This window comes from Eucyclogobius newberryi, unplaced genomic scaffold (genome assembly GCF_026437365.1).
Source record: "Eucyclogobius newberryi isolate DKJ021-1_F unplaced genomic scaffold, fEucNew1.0.hap1 SCAF_17, whole genome shotgun sequence".
Taxonomy (NCBI): domain Eukaryota; kingdom Metazoa; phylum Chordata; class Actinopteri; order Gobiiformes; family Gobiidae; genus Eucyclogobius; species Eucyclogobius newberryi.
The window spans coordinates 20,283,552-20,297,069 of NW_027315801.1; positions in this window are offsets into that span (position 1 = coordinate 20,283,552).

The following is a 13,518-nucleotide window of genomic DNA, read 5'->3' on the forward strand; positions in this document are numbered from 1 at the left end:
ATGGGCGTCCAGAGAGGCAGGAGCCATGTCAAGCAGAGCCTATGCTCCATGTGAAGGTGAAGGGACAAGCTGTATCTATGCTGGTGGACACCGGAGCCACGCACTCGTCCATCAACTTCCCCCTCCACCGCAACCAACTCTTTGAACTGTCACTCTCCTTGGTTGGTTTCTCTGGGACTCACTCATTTCTGCCATGGGCTTAACCTCTGCAGACTGACATTGAACCTGCTTGAACGCGATCTCCTGATGAAGACTGGAGCCACTATTTTATGCTCTGATAAAGGACTAATTGTTGCATTATTGCGCCCGCCTGACCGACATCACAGAAGGCGTGGCTGCACAGTATCTGGCATGGACACCCTGAATTGACACTCTGGCATCCTACCACGCACCACAGGACTCCCTCCATTGTACTCTGTTTCATGACAGGTCGAAAAATGAAGTATTTCAATCTAAATTTGATGTTAAAAATTTCCGTACACACTAAAACTATAGTAATTGTTAAAATGCTGGTGGGAAAAGAAGGTGTAGCTGCTTATTGTCAGCTGATCAAAGAACAATTGGATTGGTATGTCTGAGGGTAGCATGCCACACGTGTCCCTGGCTGTCTCACCGGCTCATCAGGTAAAAGATTTAGGACTAATGACTAAAAGACTAACGTTTGTTACTGATTGGCTCCTGTGTGCTGGAACTATCATCTAACGTGAACACTTCTAATCTGCCTGTACTTAAGAAGGACCTCTCTAAATTCTAAATTTAGTCTCATGACTTTAGGAAAATCAATTAACTGTACCCCCCCTACTCCCCCCCCCCCCCCCCCATTGCAGATACTGGAACCATCTCATACGTGCATCTCACTGTCTCCTGGGGTCCGACATGTTTTTGCTTTCACCCACAAGGGTGCAAAATTGCACTACACTAGATGGCCACAAGGGTTTAAATTAAGTCCTGGAATCTTTAACCAGGTGCTGAAGAAAGTGCTTTCTACCTTTCAGCTGCCAGAGAGTCATACTGATGCAGTATGTGGATGATTTCCTGCTGGCAGCTCTCACTGTCTCAACGTGTCTGTCCGCCACCAAAAATGTCTTGCTAAGGCTTCACAAGTGTGACTTTAAAATCTCTCAGTAGAAGCTACAATGCTGTAGGAGATCTGTGAACTTCTTAGGATGAACATGTCTAGTACAAGTAATTGTATTTATTCTGAATATAAAAACATGATTCTGACCCATCTTTAACCCATGACTGTGGACACATGCTCTCTTTTCTTAGCCTTTGTGGCTACAGCTGCCTGTTGAAGGGGTTTAGCGTCTTGTGCCCTTCTGTGTGTTCATGCATCGGAGAGAGATGACCAGGAGAAACGACTGTTCCAAGTAGAAAGGTTTATTGTCCTTATACAGAGGTTTCTAGAAATGTGCGACAACAGATATCTGGGTCTTGCCTAGGTCAGCGGAGCACACCAGACGTGTGTCTTACGAGCTGAAGCCAAGAGCAAGACAGAAGTTAAAAGACTATACAGTGTTATTAATGGTGAAGTAGGCGTGATCTTTCTCCGAGGCGGCGGGATGGATGAGTCATGAACTGGTTGCAATCCTAGTCCCGGATCTGGCCCGTATATGGAGGCGTTCCTCCGTCCACGGTGAGCCAACCTGCACAGATAAGACAAGGAGAGAAGGCCTCCCCCGCGCTTCCTCGGCCTGGGACCGAGCTGTGGATCAAGGCCATGTGTGTGTATATGTGTGTGAGTGTGTGTGTTTGAGTGTGTTTTAGTGTGTGTGTGTGTGTGTGTGTGTGTGTGTGTGTTGGTGTGTGTGTGTATATTTCCCTCTCTTGATCTCTGTCTCGGAGATCAAAAACAATGTGCAAGCAGTAGAAGGTAAAAGTCAACGTAAACGCAAAATCGAAAACATTTAATGATATAAACATAAAAAACATCATAAAAGGCCTACGCAAGCAAAATTAGTACAACTTTCAGAGCATGGCTTTAACCAACAAGAGACACATGAGGACACTGTCTTTATAACAAAGAGCCAATGTGAGAATCAGACCTTCCAATTAATTAACATGCCAAGAAACATTCACATTAGTTGTTTAAGCATTTTCACTCCAAAGCCACGTCGTCATGTTCCGCCACGGGAGCGGGTGGTTCAACGGGTAGCATAGCATACTGACCTCGTTGGTCCCGTTCACCCAGCGCCCTCTCTATGAGGCGTCCTAATACATGGAATACAACAGCAACCACAGAGGACCATGATGGCAGCAAAGACAGCAACAGACAGGAGTACAGCGGAAACCAGAGCTCTATATTTGCCAAAAACAGACAGCCATTCGTCAAATATTGTTGTCTCTACACCAGAGTGGTCTTTCATCTTTTTGTTCAGAGCCCTAAGTCCGTCAATAACTCGGGTCAATTTACCTCCAGGCTGAGTATTATTAGGGATGAATGTACAACAAGTGGAGGAGTTCAAGTATCTCGGGGTCTTGTTCACGAGTGAGGGAAGGATGGAGCGTGAGATCGACAGGCGGATCGGTGCAGCGGCTGCAGTGATGCAGTCGCTGCATCGGACTGTTGTGGTGAAGAGGGAGCTGAGCCGAAAGGCAAAGCTCTCTATTTACCGGTCGGTCTACGTCCCTACCCTCACCTATGGTCATGAGCTTTGGGTAGTGACCGAAAGAACAAGATCGCGGATACAAGCGGTCGAAATGAGTTTCCTCCGCCGTGTGGCTGGGCGCTCCCTTAGAGATAAGGTGAGGAGCTCGGCCACACGGGGGGAGCTCGGAGTAGAGCCGCTGCTCCTCCACGTCGAGAGGAGCCAGCTGAGGTGGCTCGGGCATCTGTTCCGGATGCCTCCTGGGCGCCTCCCTCGGGAGGTGTTTCAGGCATGTCCCACCGGGAAGAGGCCCCGGGGAAGACCCAGGACACGCTGGAGAGACTATGTCTCTCGGCTGGCCTGGGAACGCCTCGGGATCCCCCCGGAGGAGTTAGAGGAAGTGTCTGGAGAGAAGGAAGTCTGGGAGTCCCTGCTCAGACTGCTGCCCCCGCGACCCGGCCCCGGATAAAGCGGCAGAAGATGGATGGATGAATGTACACCACTGACTGCCAAAAATACCGCACACACCAGATTTTTCTGCCAGGAGCATGTCCAACGCAATTCTATTCTGGAATGCTATTAAAGAAGTTGCCTTCAGCTGTTCATGAACAGCTTCAAGGCCAGTCACAGTGTAGTTGCCCAATTTCTCTATGTTGTAATGGACGTAGTTACCCAAATGGCCAGGCTCTCAAACCCACTGGCTATCTGGTCAGCTAATTTATATTCACTCGGGACCCCCCTTGGTACGCCTATCGCGTCTATGTAAGTTGGATCATAAGTGTCCAGCCACGGAGCTAAGGGCTGTGCTGAGCGTCTCTGTCTGTGCCCAGTCCGAGTGTCGTCCAATGTGTCAAGCAGAGTCAGGCCTGTGTCCGAGGACAGAGGTTGAACCATTACAGGTAAGAGCAGCGATACCAGAGCACAACGTCCTGTGGCATTCTTCGGGAGCTGATCGAAAATACTGTCTCCTCCACACCAGATCCATAGATCAGCCCTGGGAATTGGAATAAAACGTGTGAAATTTTGGGTGTGTTGACACCAGCTCGCGTTGATCTAGCCGAGCTGCGGTCTGGAGCCGAAGATGTTGAAACAAGAGAAATTCTGCATCGCGACCATTTTATCAAATATGGGTTTGTTTTTTGTAATTTGTGTCACACGTATGTCAAATAGTAAGGAGTAGAATTTAGCGTTACGTCTGCGATGCACTGTGAGGAAACGACTGCCGGGACCACCCGCAACACTGGGCGCAGTGTACAGTCCTCGCAGGTGTAGTTGGCCGCCTGCTCTACCATCAAAAGCCAGTTATTATGTATTGCTGATATACCAGTATGTGTAAAAAACCATCCGTCAGTGGTAAGGGTCCTTTCTGTATTAGAGATTAACTTTGCTTTACAGTATGCGAGGTGTGTGTGGGCATTGTGTCTCTAGACATGTTTAGACGGCAAACAGTCACCGACCAATGAGGGGGTCTCGAGATGTATGGAGACAGGAAAAACGATTTGCATCCCGCCACCAACGCTGCGCCTGGTTTTTAATGTGATTAACAGTCCTTCTCTAGTCTTTGTGATAGAGAAGGTCTTCCGCATGGTACTGGCAGATTCAATTGAATAGGATGTCCAATCATGTCCCGTCTCTCCAATTAGTCCTCCCCACCCTGAGGTAGAAATAGAAGCATACCAATCATAATTTCCTTGATAACAGCTGCGTTTATTACTAACATCACAATTATCGTCCAGGGCCTTATAGGATATAAGCACGCTGGCAGACCATTCAAAGGTGCGCAAAAAAACTATTTCCCCCGCCTGGTGTCAGAATTTCCTTTACATATAGCATCTACTTGAGACCACGCAGATGTAGAACGTTTGCGCCTATTACTATGTCTTCCTGATTTAGGATCAGAACTCTGTCCCATAGTCTGAGTCAATCTGGGGTCATATGTCATACAGAGGTCAGAGTAACAGTAAATAACTCCTGTTGCGACTTTGTGAGGATATTTAGCATACAGTTTAAGTTTGGCTTCTAACGATTTTCTGTATGTCCCCAACAGTGTAGATGCATTTGTCGCCAGGTCAGGTTCAGCACCGCATTGTTGTTTCAGGATTGTTGTTTCCTCTTCAGTCAGAGTCATAGGTCTTGATCTAGTACCTTATATAGCACGGTTCCGTTGCACTCATATGCTTTCTGTATCTGCTTTCTGCTCGCTGTACTGCCATCACCGTCACTCTGGATACCTGCAAAATTTTCCTCATACCACAGCATGGTTATGACGTAAGCACATATTAAAATCACAACTGTAGCGCCTGCTACTTTCCCTCTCTTGGTCTGGGGAAGCCCCAGACTATCAAAAAGCCACATAATATGCGTCAAGAGAGGAACAAGCTTAGCAAAAATGTAATGGTAATAATAAAAAGAGTATAGATAAAAATAAGAAATGTTCAGTCAGTTGGTGAATTGTAAGGCCTCAGCATCGAATAATGATACCCCTTTGTGCCTCTGCCTTCCAGGCGAACAGCGGTGTTTGTGCGCGCTGTCACCCTGTGTGGACCAGTCCAGCGTGGTTCAGACCACTTGCGAGTGTATCTCTTCAGATACACCTGTGTCCAGTCATCTAGATCTTTTCCAGGGGGTTCAACTGGCGTGCTGTCCTTGATCTGTGAAGAGAAAGCAGAGGAAAAAAGCATGCAACATTCTCCAGTACTGAGCCAAAGACTGGCGATGTGGGGGGACCTCCTCTAAGGGCTGGACCGAGGAGGCCGGGCCAGGCATGAGTCTGCCTGTCCTGAGTTCAAAAGGAGAGAAACCTGTGGATCTGTTAAGTAAGTAAGTAAGAAAGTAAGTAAATTTGATTTGTATAGCACCTTTCACAGACAGAAGTCACAAAGTGCTTCACAAAACACAGAATAAAACGATAAAAACACAAAAGATTTACAGTGAGCAATACATATACAACAATGTACAGTAAAATCAGCCGCTAAAACAAATGAAATTAAAAGGCTTGACTAAATAAAAAGGTTTTAAGCTGACCCTTAAAAGCAATAACTGAGTCCAGTGACCGTAGGGAGAGCGGAAGATCGTTCCAGAGTTTGGGGGCAACAGCCTGGAAGGATCGGTCTCCTCTAGTCCGAAAACAGGTGCGAGGAACCAGCAACAGTTTCTGGTCCAAAGACCTTAGTGAGCGGAGAGGGAGTGTACGGTTTTATCAGATCGCTGATGTACGATGGGACCTGACCATTTAAAGCTTTAAAAGTCAGAATTCCTACACAGTTTGTCTTATTGACAACAGTGCCAGGGGCAGGGCCGTGACCCAGTCCATGCCTGTGTTAGCGCAGATTTTGGCCAGTTTCTCCTTCAAAGTTCGGTTCATACGCTCGACGGAACCTTGAGAAGACAGGTGATAGACACAACCGAACTTATGTTGAAGGCCGAGCGTGGCTTCAACAAGAAATGTGTCCCATTGTCTGATCTGATTTTAGCCGGAAACCCATGTGTAGGAATGTAATGATTTGTGAGTGCCTTTACCACTGAGATGGAGTCCTCCTTCTTGCAGGGGTAAGCCTCGGGCCACCCAGAAAACGTGTCCACAATGACTAGAAGGTATCGTTTTCCTTGTACAGGATTGATCATGTCAGTGTAATCAATCACGATCTCCGCACCTGGCCAGAGGGGTGGGTCAAATTGTCCTGGCAGTGGTTTCAGAGCGGTCCTAACATTGTACAATTGGCAGGTAGAACAGTTATTAGCATGTTGGTGGCAAATGTCTTTTATGCGTGGATGCCACCACATGGTCAATTTTGGAATCATGGCCCTAGGTCCAATATGTGCAGGTCCATGTGTTTCTTTTAGAATGCGCTCAAGGAAAGGCCCATCTGGGAGCACCGGCTGGCCAGAAGGGCCAGTCCAAAGGCCGTCAGATGTCCTCACCGCGCCTTTATGTTGCCAATAAGATTTTTGTTCAGGGGAGGTAGCATTTTGTAATGCAACCAGGTCGTCATGTGTAGGATTGTCTGGGAGGTCAGCAGGTACATTAGAAAGAACCATTTGCAATTTGGGGGTGTACCCAGCTGCCTGTTTTGCCGCTGCGTCCGCAGCATTGTTCCCCAGAGTGGTCAGTGAACTGCCTTTTGAGTGTCCAAGTACCTTAACGATTGCTACCTGGGAGGGGGTTTGCAAGGCAGTGTCCAGTCTTTGCATCAAGTCCATGTGAGCAATAGCTTCCCCTTTTGCGGTCCTGAAACAGTTTAGCTTCCAAGCAGCTAAGTCAAGCATTGCGGCCGAAACTGCGTAGGCGGAGTCAGAATAGATAGTTACAGGCTGTGCAGGTGCCGCCTCCAGCGCGAGGCAAATGGCCAACACCTCAGCAGCCTGGGCAGAAAGCTTGTCAGTCAGCAGAACAGTGGTCAGAGTATGAAACTCACCCCCCTTGTGCTCCACAACCGCAGCCGCGAGCTCCCCAGAGTGAGTTCTGAAACAACAGCCGTCAGTAAACAGAACCCTCCCGCGGGGGAGGGGAGAGGTGGACAGATCAGATCGTGGTCGCAAATCTTGTGCAACTGCTATTTCACAGGAGTGTTCGTCCATCGCCATGCCATCCGACATGTTGATGCCTGTGTGTTGGTAGGTTATATTTGGTGCAGTCAGAATTTTCAGCAGTCGTGTTTGTCTGAGAGACTAGATTGTGAAAGACGCAGATGCAACATAATAAGTCACAGAATCCTCTGTTAACACAACGAGTGGGTGAGACATCACCAAATGCGCTGTTTTCAGAATCACTTTGGCGAGTCCTGCCGCAAACCGCTTGCACGGTGGAGATCTCGCCTCCACTGCATCCAACGAGATGCTGCAGTACATGAGAACATCTCTTCGGCCTTTTGATTTATGAAACAGAACTGCATTTACCACAGATGGGGTCATAGAGGCGTCTAGATAGAATGGCTGAGTATAGTCAGGTGTGGCGAGTGCGGATGCATACGCCAGGTCCTGTACAAGAGTCACAAATGCCTGGTCGGCTTCGGCTGTCCAGTCCAGAGGAGAGGTCAGCTTAGAAATGTCTTTGTCTTTTGCCAAAAGTCTGAGGGGCGCAGTACGTTCTACATAAGCGGGTAAATAGTGTCGGCTGTAGCCACAAAGTCCCAGAAAAGCGAGCATTTCTCTTACTGTTTCTGGTCTTTTGTGTTTCAAGATGGAAGTCCTATGTTCAGCAGACATAGCAGAGCCATTAGCAGAGATTTTTCTGCCCAGAAAAGTCACCTCTCGCCTGCAGCACTCAGCTTCTTGCGAGAGGCCTTGAACCCAAGAGAGTGCAGTTTCACCAGCAAGCATTTAGTCGCCTCCAGACAGGTTTCTGCGGTCGGTGCAGCAAGCAGCATGTCATCTACATACATGAGTAGAACGCAGCCTTCAGGCAACACCACATCCTGCAGGAGAGACTTAAGACACTGGTTAAACAGACCAGGGGAGTTTTTGAACCCCTGTGCAGTTTCACACCTTTATATGTGAAGGCAAACAGATGTCTACTGTTTGGGTGTACTGGAATGCAAAAGAAAGCATTTGCTAAATCAATCGCTGTGAACCACTTGCAGTCAGGTGGGATAGTTGCTAACATTCTGTGTGGGTCAGGGACTGGTAGTGTGGGAGTCGTGGTCACGTCATTCACTGCTCGCAGGTCATGTGCCATCCTGTAGCTAGCGCCATCTGCCTTGAGCACCGGCCTTAGCGGGGTGTTCCAAGGCGAGTTGGACAGTTCCAGTACACCCACTCCCCACAGTCCAGTCAGTGTTTCTTCCATACCTTGATCTGCCTCTGGAGCCCAACGATACTGTGACCTGTAGACGCGAGCACCTGGAGCAACGTCGATGTCCACAGGCTGCACGGCCAAACAGGATCCCACATCGAAGGGCCCACTGGACCACAAGGCAGAGGGGAGAGTCTCCAGCATGTCCTGTGCCTTTTCGTGGTCTGTGCACTCACGTCCGTGGTACCTGGTCACACAAACATGCTCAAGAGTGGATGCGTTAATGGCAGGAGATAACAGTATTTTGTACATGTCTGTGGATGGAGAGTAAAGTACATTAGCCCGATCAAATTTTTGCCAGTCCTGAGCCTCCACTCCCCTTTATGTCATGGGGCCCAGCTGACGAGCCTCATGTCCTGGTGACAGGGCAAGAGAAATGTGCGGGACCGCAGTGTCAGTCATTTTGTACCATTTACTCTGTTCTGGTGTCAGGGTGCAGTGTGCTGCCACACCCTCAGGGCCTGCAAAAATGTGTTTGGATTTTAACGTCCACGTGTGACCATCAATTGCTTTGAATTTGTCCTCATAAATTGTGTCAGCATTTCTATCATAGAAAAGTGTGCAGTGCAAGGCATCGGGGGGTGGAAAATAGGGCTTCAAGGAGAGGAGCCAGGGTTTCCTCGACTGAAATTCGCGGAACACACCTCCCGTGGCAGGAGTCTCTGGTTCGAGTAGCGCCCAGTAGATATCCGCAGTGGGTGTTGGTTCTGGTTCTGCTTGCAACATCCACTGTCCAGAGCCAGAGGAATGACACCCCAACAACACCTCACCATTAGGAAATGTCACTGTGAGTCCCGGCAGGGTGCACAGGATGCTCGCCCCTGCCTTGATTAGAATATCTCGACCGAGCAGGTTGACAGGTGTTTGCGGTGAGTGGAAGGTGAGTGGAAGGAGTGGTCAAAAGTTTGTCCAGCCATCTCGAATGTCATTGGAACAGTTTTATGCAGATTTTGAGGGTTCCCAGAGAAGCCGACGAATGGTCATGGTTTCATTGGCCAGTGCAGAAGAGGGTAAGGAGCAGTTAATTGAAGAGCATGTGGCCCCCGTATCCACGAGGCCTAACATGTGTCTGCCTCCCACTCTGAAGGGGACCATGGCGGCTGCATCAGCCACTGGTCCTTGGTCTCCTGGGCACCCCTAGTTGTATTGTCCATGGCCTGGGTGATTCGGTGGACCAGACCACGGAGTAGCATGCCCCGCATTGGCGCCTCCCTGGTTTGGCCCCATCCTCTGATAGGCACCTCTGGAACCAGGAGGGCCTCTGCGCGGGCCTCCCTGCTGATAGTAATCATATTGCTGACCTTGATTTTGTGGACAGTCTCTGGCCCAGTGTCCGGGGTCATGACAGATGAAGCAACCGTCATTTGACGGTGGGTGCACACGAGGTGGCCCACGTCTTCCAGTGTATTCGCCCCTTCTCCTGCCCCGGCCTCCCGGTGCCTGCGCTTGCCACAACATTGGAGCTGGAGTTTCTGCGGGAAAGGGAACTACAGGCATTTCGTTAATTTCCTTTTTAATAGCTTTTTTGTCTTGTTTTTCTTGACTAGCTTCCTTGCGAGCCTGTGCCAATTGTAATTTAAGGAGTTGTTGTTTTAGATTATCAATCTCATTATCTCCTTTTTCTTCTCCTCATACAAATTACAATGGTGTACGAGGTGTCTTCTGAACCTGCCATCATCACTTGAGTGCAGTTTGAGTAATAGATCATTGGGTCACCTCCAGGGTACGGGAAGTTAGACGGGGCGGCTGTCACCGAGGCGGGGAACAGGTCAGTAATGGCTTGGAATAAATTATTTACATGTCCTTGTAAGGGGGTTGTGTCGGGTATCCGTGTGGTACCCGCCGCCGTTTCTATGTTGTGAGATTCTGTGGGTGTTGCGGTTACACTCATTGCCTGCCCAAAATCTCCCACGCAGGGTACGTGTCCCTTCATAGCCGTCACAAATTTTGTCCAGGACCACTATTAGCCATTTTTGGTAAGCGTTGCATTAGTCCAGACACATCTTATTTATTGTAGATACCATCCCTCCTCTTGAGACATGTGACTTACCATGGCTCAATATAGCTACGTATCTAAATACATTTTTGGTAGTTTTGTTTTCGTAGTTGTGATTGCGTAACCTGTTTGCGTTTTACTATATGTATATATATATGTATATATATATATATATTTATCACATGAGTCGGGATTCTTAATCTTGTTTTATTTTTTATTAAATAATTATTTACGTTTTATTTATTTGTCTGTTTATTTAATCATGTATTTATTTGTTCATTTATTTTGAATCTTATATTTATTTCAGTTGTTTGTTGTTTCATGTTGCACTGAATCATCAAAGTAAGTTCCTATGTTTGTGAATTCAATTCAATTGAATTTATTTTTGTAACGCACAAAATCACAACTTTTGTCTCTTGAGCGTGAATTCTGCTCATCGCCTCGTCTTTAGCTCTCAAGGGAGGGCTAAAGCTCCACCTTCCAGGTCCTCCTCGCCCCCACTTTTTTTCTCTTCATTCTCTCCCTGCTCTCTCTGTCTGAGCCTGTGTACGTGCATACTCCTCATGAACGCGCAAACTCTCCCCACCTTTGCTCAAACAGTACTTTCTACAACTTAAAGGGGACCTATAGTTTTTTTTTAAATTTATTTATTTTTACATCTATTGGCTAAATTGACCGCTATTTCATGCTACCCAAGCGTCTCTTGGCCACCTCAGCCGTTATTTTACGCTATTCTGTTTCTTGGCTATTACAGCCTTTAAATCACGCGATCACCAAAATCGTCTTATCTTATCAGCCACCATAGCTATCTATCCATTCTGGACAATCTCGCTTGAAGTGTCCTTTCTTTCCACAATGCCAACATTCATCTCTGTCTCGACTTTTTTCGCCTTTTCAAGCTTCTTCTTTGCCCTATGTCTTTCCATCCAACTCCCATTCGCAAACACTTTCTTCAGTTTAGTCACTTCCTGTACTGCCTTCATATCTCTCATGGGTATATTTTCTGCCAGCGCCTCCCAGTCCTCCGTCGGTTTTAATTTCATTTTACTCCATGCGCGTCTCATTCTTACAACTTCCTTGTCCTTTCTTTTCTGTTCTGTCTTTTCTGTTCTGTCCCACTCAATACCTGTACGTGTGAGTACATTTTTCCCCATTCAGGGTTTGTGTTTGTCCTGTTATGATCTGTGTCCGAGTTTGATGAGTTGTCAGAGTCCGAGTCGCGTCTGTCACCACCACCACACCCAAATTCTTCACATTCTCTGTCAAATTCGTGATCCATTTTTGTCTAAATTATCTGGTCGCTCTCATTTTCTTAGTTTAAAAATGTTGTGTATTTCGCCGAATACACAAATTAAATTACCTACTATCAGATTGGTGTCCTATGTACTCTGTTTTTCGTTCACCTCTACGGTGACTCAGGTTCCAACAGACGAAAACCCTCGTTTTTCTGGGGCTCCCCACGGTCCTATACGGTAAACCGAGTATTAACAACTACACGTCTATGGCGTTGTCAACCACGACAGGAGATAAACGTTATTCAACCATTTATTCAATCTTTAACACAACATCGTATTATAAATGGGTCACTTATTTCCACATTTCCCGTTTCTCCTTTTATTTAGTGTATCCAATGTGCAGAATTTGAATTTTTTAATAAACAGGTTTCTGCTTACCTTGTCGTTAGTGGGCACCCAAGAGAACCGATCAGGTGGAAATGTCCCCGACTTTACACCGAAAGTCCCGTGAAACTCGTCTCTTCACACAAAGTCACAATCCTCCCCTACTCACGGTCAGGGTCACCAAGTACTGAAGGGGTTTAGCGTCTTGTGCCCTTCTGTGTGTTCATGCATCGGAGAGAGATGACCAGGAGAAACGACTGTTCCAAGTAGAAAGGTTTATTGTCCTTATACAGAGGTTTCTAGAAATGTGCGACAACAGATATCTGGGTCTTGCCTAGGTCAGCGGAGCACACCAGACGTGTGTCTTACGAGCTGAAGCCAAGAGCAAGACAGAAGTTAAAAGACTATACAGTGTTATTAATGGTGAAGTAGGCGTGATCTTTCTCCGAGGCGGCGGGATGGATGAGTCATGAACTGGTTGCAATCCTAGTCCCGGATCTGGCCCGTATATGGAGGCGTTCGTCCGTCCACGGTGAGCCAACCTGCACAGATAAGACAAGGAGAGAAGGCCTCCCCCGCGCCTCCTCGGCCTGGGACCGAGCTGTGGATCAAGGCCATGTGTGTGTATATGTGTGTGAGTGTGTGTGTTTGAGTGTGTGTGTGTTAGTGTGAGTGTGTGTGTGCCTTCACTGTTCATACCCGACTATACGTCGTTCACTGCCTCTTTGCGTGCACTTATCTGTGAGAAACGGATGAAGAACACTGCCACTTTGGACTGGACTTAATTTTCTGTGGAGGGTGTCAACATGGCTGACAACCTCGACCTTCTCCTCATGACTGTGTTTCTCTTACTAAGACCTTGGCCAAGGCACAGTATGACCTCTCTTTTAAACCTCTGATTGAACACATAGTTTTCTTTACTGATGGCTGTTGTTTCAGGAAGCGCGATTGTCTGCTGCTGCTGCTCTTGTTCAAGCTGGGAGGAGATTTTTTTGTTGACTGGGGTTCTTACACGTGCACTCTCCAGGGTCCTGTTTGGTGACACACACGCTTACATTGCTTTTTTCAGGTGGGCTGGGTATTCCCCAGTCCAAGAGAGGGAGGTTGTTTTATGAAGTTATAGGTTGGTTTATGAAGTTGTAGGTTGGTTTATGTGGTTAGTTTATGCAGTCATAGTTTTAATAGGATGTAGAGTAGTAATAGGTATTCTTCTTTGGGACGCATTGGAAAACATTAGACATCAAACACATATAACACAGACTGACAGTATATTCTATGCAAGATTAGATTCAGTTCCAATACAATCGAACTGACTGGACACTTCCTAGAGAATTTTACGTAGGACTAGATTGGCTGTGAACCTTCAGACCAAAATTCCACTCTTTATATATATTACAAAGAGAATAATTATAAAATAATAATCAACAATTAAGAACTGAAGGGATTTTATGCTCCCCCCAGTTACAGACCACATTAATTAAAATCGTGAACTCCTAAATGAGTTCAAAAGAGGGAATGTAGGAA